The sequence below is a fragment of the Otolemur garnettii genome, unplaced genomic scaffold, assembly GCF_000181295.1.
Source record: "Otolemur garnettii isolate 467f Iridium unplaced genomic scaffold, OtoGar3 scaffold00114, whole genome shotgun sequence".
NCBI classification, from domain to species: Eukaryota; Metazoa; Chordata; class Mammalia; order Primates; family Galagidae; genus Otolemur; species Otolemur garnettii.
This window is the reverse complement of record NW_003852509.1, coordinates 5,849,487-5,862,988: the sequence shown is the minus strand read 5'-3', so window position 1 is coordinate 5,862,988 and position 13,502 is coordinate 5,849,487. Positions and strand designations below refer to the sequence as shown.

Genomic DNA, 13,502 nt, shown 5'->3' with positions numbered 1-13,502 from the left:
GAGCCCAGGAGTTGGAGGTTGCTGTGAGCTGTAATGCCACAGCACTCTACCCAGGGGGACAGCTTGAGGCTCTGTCTCAAAAAAAAAAAGGAACAATATTTGATAACACAACAAAGTGATTATAATCAACAATGAAGGTGTATTTCAAACTAACTAAATGAACGGATCTAGAAAGTTCCAATGTTTATCACTGAAGTGATGGATACCCCATTACCCTGATTTGATTAATTCATATTGTATGTTTGTGTCAGTACATCATATGTACCCTATAAATACATACAACTATTACATACCCATAATTTAAAAAATAATAAGAAGAATAAAAAAGACCAGCCTGAGAAAGAGTGAGACCCCCATCTCTACAAAGAAATAGAAAAATTAGCCAGACATGATGGCTGTGCCTGTAGTCTCAGCTACTTGGGAAGCCAAAGCAAGAGGATCACTTAAGCCCAGGAGTTTGAGGGTACAGTGAGTTATGATGACAGAGAAGATACCAGAAGTTTGAGGGTACAGTGAGTTACAATGAGGCTACTGCACTCCAGCCTAGGCAAGAGAATAAGACACTATCTCAAAAAAAAAAAAAAAAACCAACCTTCTACATCTAGAGGACATTATAAACATATCTTTAGTGTTCCTATATGAATTCACTAGAATCTGTATAGTTGACCACCTCGCTCTACTGACCACCTCCTGAGGTTGACCTATTTTCACAAACTGAACATGTACCACATGTACATAGCAGTACCCTAGTTCCACATGTTGTCCACCTCCATGTGTTGACCAATTGTACTTGATACATGCATACTACATGTCATGAGAATTAGGTCAACTTAAAGAGGGGGTCAACTATGGAGGTTCTACCGTAGTTCAAAACACTTAGAGAAAGGGAAAATCAGATTATAAGACAGAAAAGAACTTTGAACTGGTATTAGCAACACAAACTCATGATTTTTTGAAAGGGTAATTGCTCTGCTGACTCAAATAACTCCTTATCTTGTACCATCTGCCTACCTTCAGCCATTACATGGAACAATCTCAGGCATCATCCGCTGCCAGAGACTTTTATCTCTACACCAGTCTCCTCTGAAAGGAGCCAGCACTCCTTGAAAGCGAGCTGGCTACCTGGAGATGGCTCTAAGACGTCTTATTGTTAAAAGCAAAATGCTTTAAGAGTGCCTTGAGAAAGGATAAAGAAAGCCAATCAGCTGAAGAAAGGGCATTTAATGGCCAAACTATGACAGGAGTGTCCTGAGAGTCAAATTCAAAGTAATAATTACAGTTCATTAAAAGCAACTGAGACTGAAAAGCAGCCTCAGTAAAGAGGATAAAATGCTGTAGAATGTATCACAGAAAAGACATACCTTCCAAAGTAGGCTCAATTTTACACAATTGAAGGCAGAGGGACTGGTTTTAAAAAGCTGAAACACTTTGATAATGGTAGTATCATTTCCTCACTGGATAATTCAAACGACTGTGTTAATAGTAAGGGATATTTGTAGCATTTACTAAGATATCAGAATTTTCTTCTTAAGACAAAAAAACTAGACTTCTGAGTTGAGGGTTCAAGAGCACTAAAACCTGAGAAGCAGGGAAGACTGTAGGGACAGGCTTCAAGGTAACCTAAACTTCAACTGTGTGGGAGAAGCAAACAATCTGCACATTAATACAATAAGGAATATGTACTTTTGTCTCGTGAACATGCTAAGCAGAAACTTAACATGCCAGTATGCTGAAAAGTTGGAAGGAAAAAAATCTCCTTGTGGGATCTTCACAGGGATCAGACAGTACAGTCAGCCACTGGGACTGTAGGAGACCCGAGGCTGGGGCATTCTGCCCCAGCAATGGCAGAGACAGCAAGGTGGCAGATCCTCTGAGAAAGCTCTACACTTGACTACAGCAGGCAGAGCTCAGAGGAATGAGATGCCACACTTAGAGGAGCCCAGTATGTGGAAGTCCCCCTACCCCAGACAGAAAAGAGATTTTGTTGTTGTTGTTGTTTTCCCCACTCTGTTGCCCTGGGTAGTGTGGTGGTGTCAGCCTAGCTTGCAGCAACCTCAAACTCTTGGGTTTGAGCCAAGCCTCTAGCCTCAGCCTTTGGAGTAGCTGGATTACTATGCCTGGCCAGCTTTTTTTTCTATTTTTAGTAGAGATGGGGGAGGGGGGTATCTCACTCTTGCTCAGGCTGGTCTGGAACTCCTGAGCTCAAGCAATCCACATGCCTCACCCTCCTAGAGTGCTAGAATTACAGGCATAAGTCACCACACCCAGCCTACGTGAAAGTCTTAAACTCCTAGTCCTCTTCCTTTATTAGCCTCCCAGTCTCTAGCTCTGAGCAAGGGCCACAGTCCAAAAGGAAAGGCTCGCTGATATTGTCGACCTTCTCTATTCCTTATAATCAAAGGTGGCTTGCATTCCTCTTCAAAAACAAAGCTTTTCTAGGCTGGGCACAGTGGCTCATGCCTATAATCCCAGCACTGGGAGGCCCCGGCAGGTGGATTGCCTGAGCTCACAGGTCTGAGACCAACCTGAGCCAGAGTGAGACACACACCGCCCCCCTGGCGCCCTATGTCTAAAAAATAACTGGGCGTTGTGGCAGGCACCTGTAGTCCCAGTTACTTGGGAGGCTGAGACGAAAGGATCTCTTGAACCCAAGAGTTTGAGGTTGCTGTGAGCTAAGTCGCCATAGCACTCTACCGGATAACCGAGTGAGACTCTGTCTCAAAAAAAAAAAAAAAAAAAAAAGTTCCTTTCCCAGTTGATTAAAGTATTAGCCACTAGTGATCAACTCAACCTTCAGCCCCTCTCCCCTTAGGCGGGAGGGCCTAACCCTCTATTCCAGTCTAGGTCTTTCAGTGACCAGCCCCTATCCTGAAGGGGAGCCGTGCCAGCAGTGAATTATTAGCCTACAAAAAGGCATCACTATGAAGAGTCTAAGGATTTTAGGAGATGTAGGTCTACAGCTAACTCTTCCCAATATCCCAGTTCCTCTAATTTCCTTCTCTTAGTTATAAAGGTAGATTCCTCATGAAAAGGAAGAAAACTTGTCTCTGTTCCTCAACAATAGTAAAGTCAAAGAGAAGGCCCAGGTATATTTCAAAATATGTGACAGAAGGAAGGGTCGAGTGACCCATCAGCATTTAGAGATCAGTTCACATGTGGCATTGGCCATTTCCAGCTGGGAACCACTTTATAATAACAAACCTAACAGGCCAAGAAGGCAAAGAGGCAAGAAAGTCCAATTTTCCATTTCCATGATCAACTTCAGAAGCAAATATACAACCAATAAAACAAGATGGGTTCAACTAGCCCCTTTTTGTGTAAAATTTTTATGGTTACTCTTTGCGGTTTTTGGTAGTTACTGACACTAATGAAGTATTTCTCTAATTTATTTAGACATCCAGTAAGACAGAAGAAAGGCAGGTGAAAGTCATAAATATCAATTATTAATGCAAGCTAAGAAGTGTAGCAAAGCTTTCAGAAGGTGAGAAAAACTTGCGTCTTCCCAAGGAATAATGTTACTATACCAATGACATCTGTCCTTTTTATATTGCTGCTATTCACATTTCATAAACTCATAACCCTTAAGGTTAGCAGGAAACTTACTTATACAATGTGCTCACACCCTTAACATACTATGCTGGTAAAGCACTGATGTCAGGTTGGTGTTCTTTTCCCGCAGCCTCCTTCAGTAAGCATTCACAGACCACTACAAAATGTCTTGACACTATGTGGTCTGTAAAACACGATGGACTTCTACACCCTCAGGGAGATGAGTGTGAAAAGGGAAAAAGAGTGTGGAAAAGAGATCACTACCACACAGTAAATACCAAGCACAGGGGAAGCCCAGAAAGCATCTGCCCAGCCAGAGATGGTCTCTTCCCAAGCCCTAGTCCTATCAATCAATGTCCAGCAAACCAGCCCAGGGAAGGCTCCAGAACACCACCGTGGAATTAGTCACAGCGGTATTCCCCCACACCCACAGGCGATCAGGTAAATACACCCATTGCACAGACATAAGTACAAACTTGCCATTTATTTGTTCAACAAATGTTGAGGGCCATAAGTAAACAGTTAAACAGTCCCAGCTCAAATCCTAACTCCCCGTGTAACTTCAGACAAGTCACTTCCTGCATTGGCAATAGTTCTCTCCAAGGTCCCAGAAGACCACGGAATAGTCCTCTCATTATCTGTTAGCGCTCCTCCATTTTCTAGGCATGAAAACAAAGTGAAAGATTCCCTAAAACCAGGAGTCAGTGTCGTTTAGAATTAATGTTCCCCCAGATTTTTTGACTGACTCACCTCATTCCTTTCTCCACCGTCTCTGAAACACCAGAATCCTAATATTAGCTCCTTTAAGAACCCTCTTCTACGTGAACTGATCTGCACTTCAAGTTTAAGGGGGAAAAACAATCTATGCTAACGCGAAATAAAAATCCCCGACCTCTGGAATTCTCAATCTAGCTGGGTAAAAGAATTAAACGTGAAAAAACAGGATACACCAAGCACCTACAACTAAAGACACAGAAAAACTAAAAAGCAAGTGAAATGAAGCGGGGGCGGGCCCCATCCGCGAGAGCAATGCTGAAAACCATTCCGGTCTCCTGAGGAGGAGATGACCTCCGGGCAGGAGGAAACAGAGAAAGCCCAAGTCCCCTAAAGCGCAGGAGGCCGCAGGGGTGGAGGTGGCGAAACTCCGGAAGGAGGGCAGCAGAAGGTTCCGCGGGTGGACGTGTACAGATTCAAGAGCGGCCAGGAAGAAAGCAGGGCTGGGGCCGCAGAGGTGGGGCTCGGGGCTGGTCCGCTCTAGGAGAGCATAGGTGGGGGGACGCCGCAGAAGGGGGTGGATGGGCGGGGGCTGGTAAGGTGGATAGAGTCCACTCGGAGCGTCGCGGCCCGGCCATTCCATAGGTTAGGGCGGGGACACACTGGGGAAGGGGAGCGAGTAGGAGAACCCGGGAGAGGCTCGGAGGAGCGCGAGACTGGTCAGGAGCGCTCGGGGAGGGCTCGGCAGCTCTAGGAGAGGCTCCGGAGTGGCACACGCCGGAGGGGGAAGGGGCTGAGGTCTCCCGAACCGAATAGGGACGTTTACCTGAGAACGCTCCTAAAGCAGCGCACGAACCAGTGCGGAGAAAGCAAGGACGCAGCTCGGTCTCCTCGGCTCGGATTGCTGCACGTCGGTGACCTCGCCGCTGCCCTGACGTCACCGCCGCGGTGCGCATGCGTCAGGCGCGGGGCCTGTCGGGAATTGTAGTGGAGCTGGGAATCTGGGCGGTCCTAGGCTGCGAAGGGGAGTGGGGCATCCAGAAGTTTATCAGCTCTTAAATACGGGCGTAATTTTCTACTGCTTAGGAATTATTAGCGCCTGATCGTCGTTTCTGAATCTCTCTCTGCAATAAAAGGGCCAAGGCTGTTAGAGGAGCGATGACTCTAGGACTGGGTCGCAGAAAGTGGAAGCGGAGACCGGAGCACCCTGCAAACCGGAAGAGAGCTAGAGCTGGGACAGGATGCAGAGGTTGGCCTGGAAGACCTCACAACGGCCAAACTTGAGGAGCAAAATTAATTACATAGATTAAGTAACAACCTAGAGCAGTGGTTCTCAACCTTCCTAATGCCGGGGCCCTTTAATACAGTTCCTGTGGGTCGAGACCCACAGGTTCAGAACCGCTGACTTAGAGTATAAAATATACTTGTCAGTATAAAAAATAATCAGTCTGAACTGATTATAAATAAATGAGGGAGAAGAAATAAATCTTCCTTCCAGAGGAATTCTATTAATGCCTAATCCAGAAGTGTGTAGTAATTCCCACGCACCCTCAAGTGTGGGCTGTGCCTAGTTACCTCCCTCCGAAGACTGCGGTGTAGAAAGGACAGGAAAGAAATTTTACAGTGGAAACACCTAACAAAGACTACCTCGGCTAGTGATCAAGGTCACTATCAACAGTGATTAGACATACTGATAGCACTATATGTACCCTTCATGTGATTTGAAGGAAAAACCATAACCCAAATCTAACATTATTCCATCTGAGAGATAGTCCATGAAATACTTTTTTTTTGAGACAGAGCCTCAAGCTGTCCTCCTGGGCAGAGTGCCATGGCTTCACTGCTCACAGCAACCTCCAACTCCTGGGCTCAAGCGAGTCTCCTGCCTCAGCCTCCCAAGTAGCTGGGACTACAGGCGCCCGCAACAATGCCCGGCTATTTTTTGGTTGCAGCCATTATTGTTGTTTGGCGGGTCCAGGCTGGATTCGAACCCGCCACCTTAGGTGTATGTGGCTGGCGCCTTAGCCGCTTGAGCCACAGGCGCCGAGCCGTAGTCCATGAAATACTTAACTGGTACTCTTCAAAACTCAGGTCTCAAAAACAAAAACAAGAAAACCAGAGAAACTGTCATATGTAATGTGGTTGTGTTCTGCATGGGTTCCTGGAACAGAATAAAGGATGTTGGTGAAAAATTTATAAATTTAAATAAAATGTTGAGCTTAGTTAATTTTTAATTTTGATAAATGTGCTATGATTACGTAAAATGTTAACATTAGCAGAAATTGTGTGGAAGGTTAACTACCTTTGTAACTTTTCTGTAAATCGAAAATTATTCCATAATGAAAAGTGTGTGTATTTATTTATTTATTGAGAAAGAATCTCACTATGTTGCCCTGAGTAGAGTGCCTGGCATCACAGCTGACAGCAACCTCAAACTCTTGGGCCTAAGCTATTCTCTTGACTCAGCCTCCCAAGTAGCTGGGATTACAGGAACCTGCCACAACACCCGGCTAGTGTACATTTTTTCTTTTTAAGGCATTGGAATAGGAAAAAAAAAAAGAAAGAAATATTAATTATCTTTACTACTGAACTTTTGAGATGCTTTAACCCCCTGCAGAGTCTTTGGAGGTGGGGTCCAGGTACTGCCTAGGAAGGGGCTTAAGGGTGCCTCCAGGCAACCCCACTTATGGAGTGTTGAGATGTTCTATATATTGATCTGAATGGTGGGTACATGTGTGTAAGTAAAATTTATCAAGCTGCACACAGTGATACAGGACAGGTGGCGCCCCAGCCAGCTCAGCCAAGCTGAGCTGGAGGACCTGCTGCCTCTGCCTTGGTGGTATTGGTGCAGCTCAGTAACCAGGGGGCTGGTGCTTAGGCAGGGCGGGGGAGCCTCCCACCCCCACCAGAGGCTCCAATAGCCAAAGGGACCAGACAACTGCTGGAGAGACACTGGTACCTTGGAAGGAGACACTGTCTCCTTCCCTTTGCACTTATAACTGAATAGGGAACCCCCATTTCCTATGCCTAGGTCAATTTCATGTAAGTTTCCTAGCCTCAATTCTGTGAAGGGACTGTGTCCATTCATTAATGCATTCATTCACATTGCCCCAGCGGAAGGGACTGTGTCCATTCATCTCCTGGCCTCACATAGAAGGAGCCCATGCACCTATATATACCCCTATGTGGGAGAGACGGGGAGAGAAACAGGGAGAGCTTTTCTCTCCCAACTTGGGTTTTTTTCTCCCTACTGGGAAATTTAGTGTTTTTGTATTCTTTTCTATAAATAAATTCTGTCTTACCACTGATCTATGGTCCATGGATTTAGTCTTCAAATCACCAAGACCAAGAACCTGAAACTCTGGTATCAGATTTGGCGAGCCAGCCAAGAGAGAAGACAAAATTCTGGTATCAACAAGGTTTGTTCACTTTTACATATTATGTCTAAATAAAGGGGAAAACACTTTAAAAACTTTGGGAAAGTTCTATTGTTACTAGTCTTCAAAATACCAAACTGCCAGTAAGAGCTCTGTCTTAACCCAGCTCTAGTTTGGGGGAAAAGAATACAAAGTGGGGAAATCCTATGATGCCTGCAATATGATCTTTTGCAAGAAATTGTGGCTTGGTCAACACAAGAGTTTAGAGGTTGGCATCACATGAGAATTTTCCTGGCTCTGCCACTCATGGATAAGTTTGGGTGAGTTGCTTGAGATCACTAGGCTTCTTGACCATCCCTCAGTAAGGCTCAAAGTCTAGCCTTGACTGAAGAAGGAGAAATAAATCTTATATTTCTTAATGATCCTGAGAAAGCAGCAGACAGCTGCAGAAGAACTCCTCCTCCAAAGATAAGAACAAACTTTACACTGAGCTAAAATGACAATGAAAAGAAAAAAAAGGAGACTACGGAACAAATAACAGCACCCTGGTTTCTCCAGAAATATAATCATTAACTCTTTGTGATTTGTTTCTTGCTAATTGAGAACTTTCCTTTGATCTAACATCTGTTAACTATAACTATGTAGCTGATACCGAGCTGAAGAACAAAAGGTATAAAAGAGTTTGGAAGAACTGTTCCCTGGAACTCAGCATTTTATGCCTTGAGGCACCTGAGTTCTCATTAGCAATTAAAGGTTCCTTCCTCTATGCCTGTAATCTCTGGGAAGTAGAGGCTAGTGGAGTGCCTGAGCTATGAGTTCAAGACCAGCCTGAGCCAGAATGGACCTCATCTCTTAAAAAAATAAATAGCCAGGCATTGTGGTGGGAACCTGTAGTCCCAGCTAATTGGGAAGGTGAGGTAAGAGAATTGCTTGAGCCCAAGAATTTGAGGTTGTTGCGAGCTGTGATGCCACAGCATTTTACTGAGGGTGACAAAGTGAGACTCTGTCTCAAAAAAAAAAAAATTATCTTTGAGTGATTCGATTGTGGATGACTTTTTTTTTAACTTTTCTGCATTTTCCAAATTTTCTATAATAAATATGCATCACTTAAACAACAGGAAGAAGTAATACTTGAATCTAGTTCCTTTTAAGTAGGTAATCCAGAAACTGGAGCAGGCAGTATCCCCTAATAAGTTTTCTGGTTTAATAAAATTGGCTTTCTGTCCAAGTTTGCTGACAAAGAGTCCAGGAGGGAGAAGGCCACTGCAAGTGAGGACTCCTGCTTTCCAGCCCCACAATGTCTGTCCTGAACATGTGGACTGAAACACAAGGGAATGTCAAGGAACCACACAGGCACCTCCTCAGCCATCCCCCTCTGTGGCCCTCAATTTAGTCAAGCCATGTTGCCTGCTCCTTAGCCCCACTCCCTTTGTTGTCCAATTATTAGTATGGTCTTCTGTATCAAAAGAAAGTGATAGTTCTTGTGTTGAAAAAAGAAACTTCCAGGGCAGTACCTGTGGCTCAGTGAGTAGGGCACCGGCCCCATATACCGAAGGTAGCGGGATCAAACGTGACCCCGGCTGAACTGTAACCATAATAGCCAGGCACTGTGGCAGGAGCCTGTAGTCCCAGCTACTCAGGATGCTAAGGCAAATCGCCTAAGCCCAGGAGTTGGAGGTTGCTGTGAGCTTGTGTGATGCCACGGCACTCTACCAAGGGCAACAAAGTGAGACTCTGTCTCTACAAAAAAAAAAAAAAAAAAAGAAACTTTGAACACGACATGAAGTAAAATACTATGTCTTCCCACTTGGAATGAGAATCTTCCAAGTAACAGGAGGTAATGGACATTCTTTTATAGTTCTACCTTTCATATTTTCTAAGTAAATCACAGCTGTTCTTGTTCTCATCTTCACTGAGTTTCATTTTTGTTTTTTCTAGAATATCTCAAGGAATTATTTGTATATATAAAAGTAGCAGAGATGAAATTGGAATAGATGGGACATTTTTTTTCTTTTGCCTTTTTATTTATTAAGTCACATACACATAGATCATGAATATATTTGTGCATATGTGGGGTACAATGTATTGATTTTTTTATATAATTTGATGTGCTTACATCAAACTAATTAATATAGCTTTTGCCTCATTTACTTGATTATTGTGTTAAGAATAGAAGGGACATTTCTTAAACTGATAGAGACAATCTACAGCAAACCCACAGCCAATATCATATTGAATGGAGTTAAACTGAAATCATTTCCACTCAGATCAGGAACCAGGCAAGGTTGCCCATTGTCTCCACTGCTTTTTAACATGGTAATGGAAGTCTTAACCATTTAGGCAAGAAAATGTGATCAAGGGTTTCCACACAGGGTCAGAAGAGATCAAAACTTTCACTCTTCGCAGATGATATGATTGTATATCTGGAAAACACTAGGGATTCTACTACAGAACTCTTAGAAGTGATCAAGGAATGCAGCAGCATCTCGGGTTACAAAACCAACACTCGTACATCAGTAGCCTTTATATATACCAACAATAGTCAAGATGAAAAAACAGTCAAGGACTCTATCCCTTTTACAGTAGTACCAAAGAAGATGAAATACTTGGGAGTTTACCTAACAAAGGATGTGAAAAATCTTTCATGGAGAGCTATGAAACTCTGAGAAAAGAAATAGCTGAAGATGTTAACAAATGGAAAAACATACCATGCTCATGGCTGGGAAGAATGGGTAGTTAAATACTACCATACTACCCAAAGAAATATACAATTTTAATGCAATCCCTATTAAAGCTCCACTGTTATAAAGATCTCGAAAAAATAATGCTTTGTTTTATATGGAATCGGAAAAAACTTTGACTAGCCAAGACAATACTCAGAAATAAAAACAAAGCAGAGGAAATCACACTACCAGACCTCAGACTATACTATAAATCCCTAGTGAACAAAACAGCATGGTTTGATCAAAAACAGAGAGGTAGATGTACGGAACAGAATAGAGAACCAAGAGATGAACCCAGCTACTTACCGTTATTTGATCTTTGACAAGCCAATTAAAAACATTCAAGGGGGGGGGGGAATTCCCTATTTAACAAATGGTGCTGGGTGAACTGGCTGGTGACCTATAGAAGACTGAAACTGGACCCACACCTTTCACCATTAACTAAGATAGACTCTCACTGGATTAAAGATTTAAACTTAAGACATGAAACTATAAAAATACTAGAAGAAAGTGCAGGGAAAATACTTGAAGAAATTGGCCTGGGCAAATATTTTATGAAGAGGACCCTGCCACCCGGGCAATTGAAGCAACACCAAAAATACATTACTGGGACCTGATTAAAAAGCTTCTGCACAACCAAGAACACAGTAAGTAAAGCAAGCAGACAGCCCTCAAAATGGGAGAAGATATTTGCAGGTTATGTCTCTGACAAAGGTTTAATAACCAAAATCCACAGAGAACTCAAAGGTATTAGCAAGAAAAGAACAAGTGATCCCATCTCAGGGTGGGCAAGGGACTTGAAGAGAAACTTCCCTGAAGACTACAGGGGCACAGCCTACAGATATATGAAAAAATGCTCATCATTCATAATCATCAGAGAAATGCAAATCAAAACTACTTTGAGATATCACCTAACTCCAATAAGATTAGCCCACATCACAAAATCCCCAAACCAGAGATGTTGGCGTGGATGTGGAGAAAAGGGGACACTTCTACACTGCTGGTGGGAATGTCAACTAGTACGTTCCTTTTGGAAAGAAGTTTGGAGAACACTTATGGATCTAAAAATAGACCTGCCATTGATCCTACAATTCCTCTACTAGGTATATATCCAGAAGACCAAAAATAACATGATAACAAAGATATTTGTACCAGAATGTTTATTGCAGCCCAATTCATAATTGCTAAGTCATGGAAGAAGCCCAAGTGCCCATCAACCCATGACTAGATCAATAAATTGTGGTATATGTACAACATGAAATATTATGCAGCCTTAAAGAAAGATAGAGACTTTACCTCTTTCATGTTTACATGGATGGAGCTGGAACATATTCTTCTTAGCAAAGTGTCTCAAAAATGGAAGAAAAGTATCCCATGTACTCAGCCCTATAATTAAACCAATTTATAGCTTTCATATGAAAACAACAATGATGGCTGCAACCAAAAAATAGCCGGGCGCTGTGACGGGCGCCTGTGGTCCCAGCTACTTGGGAGGCAGAGGCAGAAGACTCGCTTGAGCCCAGGAGTTGGAGGTTCCTATGAGCTGTGATGCCATGGCACTTTACCCAGGGGGATAGCTTGAGGCTCCATCTCAAAAAAAAAAAAAAAGAAAAGAAAAGAAAAGAAAGCTATAACCCAATTACAGCCCAAGAATATGGGGAAAGGGAAGAGGGAGGGCGGGGAGGAGGAAGTATGGGTGAAGGGAGGGTAATTGGTGGGAACACACCTAGGCTACATCTTACAAGGGTATACGTAAGGGTATACGTGAAATTTACTAAATGTAGACTATAGATAGATATCTTAACACAATAACTAAAAATGCCATGAAGGCTATGTTAACCAGTTTGATGAGAATATTTCAAATTGTACATAAAACCAGCACATTGTACCCCATGATTGCATTGATGTACACAGCTATGATTTAATAATTTTTTAAAAAAGGAGCAGAGGTGGTACTTAGGGTACAGCAGTATGACTTCAGCCACCCACAACCTTCACTGGCACCATCTCAAATAGATACATAGTCCTAATAAGAACAGAATACCCATCAAGCTGATGCAGAGTCCAGTCCAGGGCTAGGAATCTCTCCCAACCAGCTGGCTGCAACTTTGTTCCTCCTGTAAGGAAATTTTGGAACTGCCTTTTTTGGGCGGGAAACAATGAGATTTTGCATTTCTAAATTTGACTTCATTTTACCCTCCACAGATACTGAGAAGTCTTGGCTTTCTTTAGACAGTTAAATCCACTTCTTTCTTTCTTTCTTTCCTCTCTCTCTCTCTCTTTCTTTCTTTCTTTTTTTTTTTTTTTTTTTGAGACAGAGCCTCAAGCTATCACCCTGGGTAGAGTGCTATGGCATCCCCACTCACAGCAGCCTCCAACTCCTGGGCTTAAGTGATTCTCTTGCCTCAGCCTCCCAGTTAGCTAAGACTAAAGGACCCACCACAATGCCCGGCTATTTTTGGTTATGGTTGTCATTGTTTGGCAGGCCCAGGCTGGACTGAAACCCACCAGCTCTGGTGGATGTGGCTGGCACCCTAGCCACTTGAGCTACAGGCGCGGAGCCTCAATCCATTTCTTTTGAGGAAAGTAGCTGAGGTTGTGTCCACTGTAAACATGAAGCGACCCATGCACACAAGAATGAGGAAATGAGATGGCCACAGCGGGGGCACAAGCAGCCTTGAAGCTAATGTTCCTGTTTACAGGTCTAGTTCTCCCCCACCCCCCTTCTCCCAACTCCTGCTCTGGGTTGTAGCCTTTCTGCTTATTTCATTCATTCACATCAAAGTGCCTGCCCTCCCCCAATCCACTTGTACCTCTGCTACTTCTTCAATTTGCTGTGCTGCTTATCAGCTATTAAACATCTATCATCTATGTCACAGAAGTCTAAGGAGCGACAAAGTGTGTTCTTGGTTACCCATTTTAAATCCAAAGCCTCCAAACCCAAATATTTTCTGTCATGCTCAACTGCCTCAAAATCTTCAGTTAACTGGTGGCACCCTAAACTTGTTTCCAGGACAAATACAGATTCATTCATTTAGGCTCGGCGCCTGTGGCTCAAGCAGCTAAGGTGCCAGCCACATACACCTAAGGTGGCAGGTTTGAATCCCCAGCCCGGGCCCGCCAAACAACAAAGATGGCT

General features: G+C 43.4%; 1 protein-coding gene across 1 annotated transcript in view; it reads right to left on the bottom strand.

Moving 5' to 3' along the window:
- PLEKHB2 (pleckstrin homology domain containing B2) overlaps positions 1–5,145 on the bottom strand; it is a 28,945-nt gene extending 23,800 nt beyond the window's left edge. Inside the window, exon 1 of the mRNA XM_003797287.3 lies at positions 5,090–5,145. The gene's annotated coding sequence lies outside the window, so the exon portion shown is untranslated. The remainder of the gene's footprint in view (positions 1–5,089) is intronic.
- Positions 5,146–13,502: the final 8,357 nt, after the last annotated feature.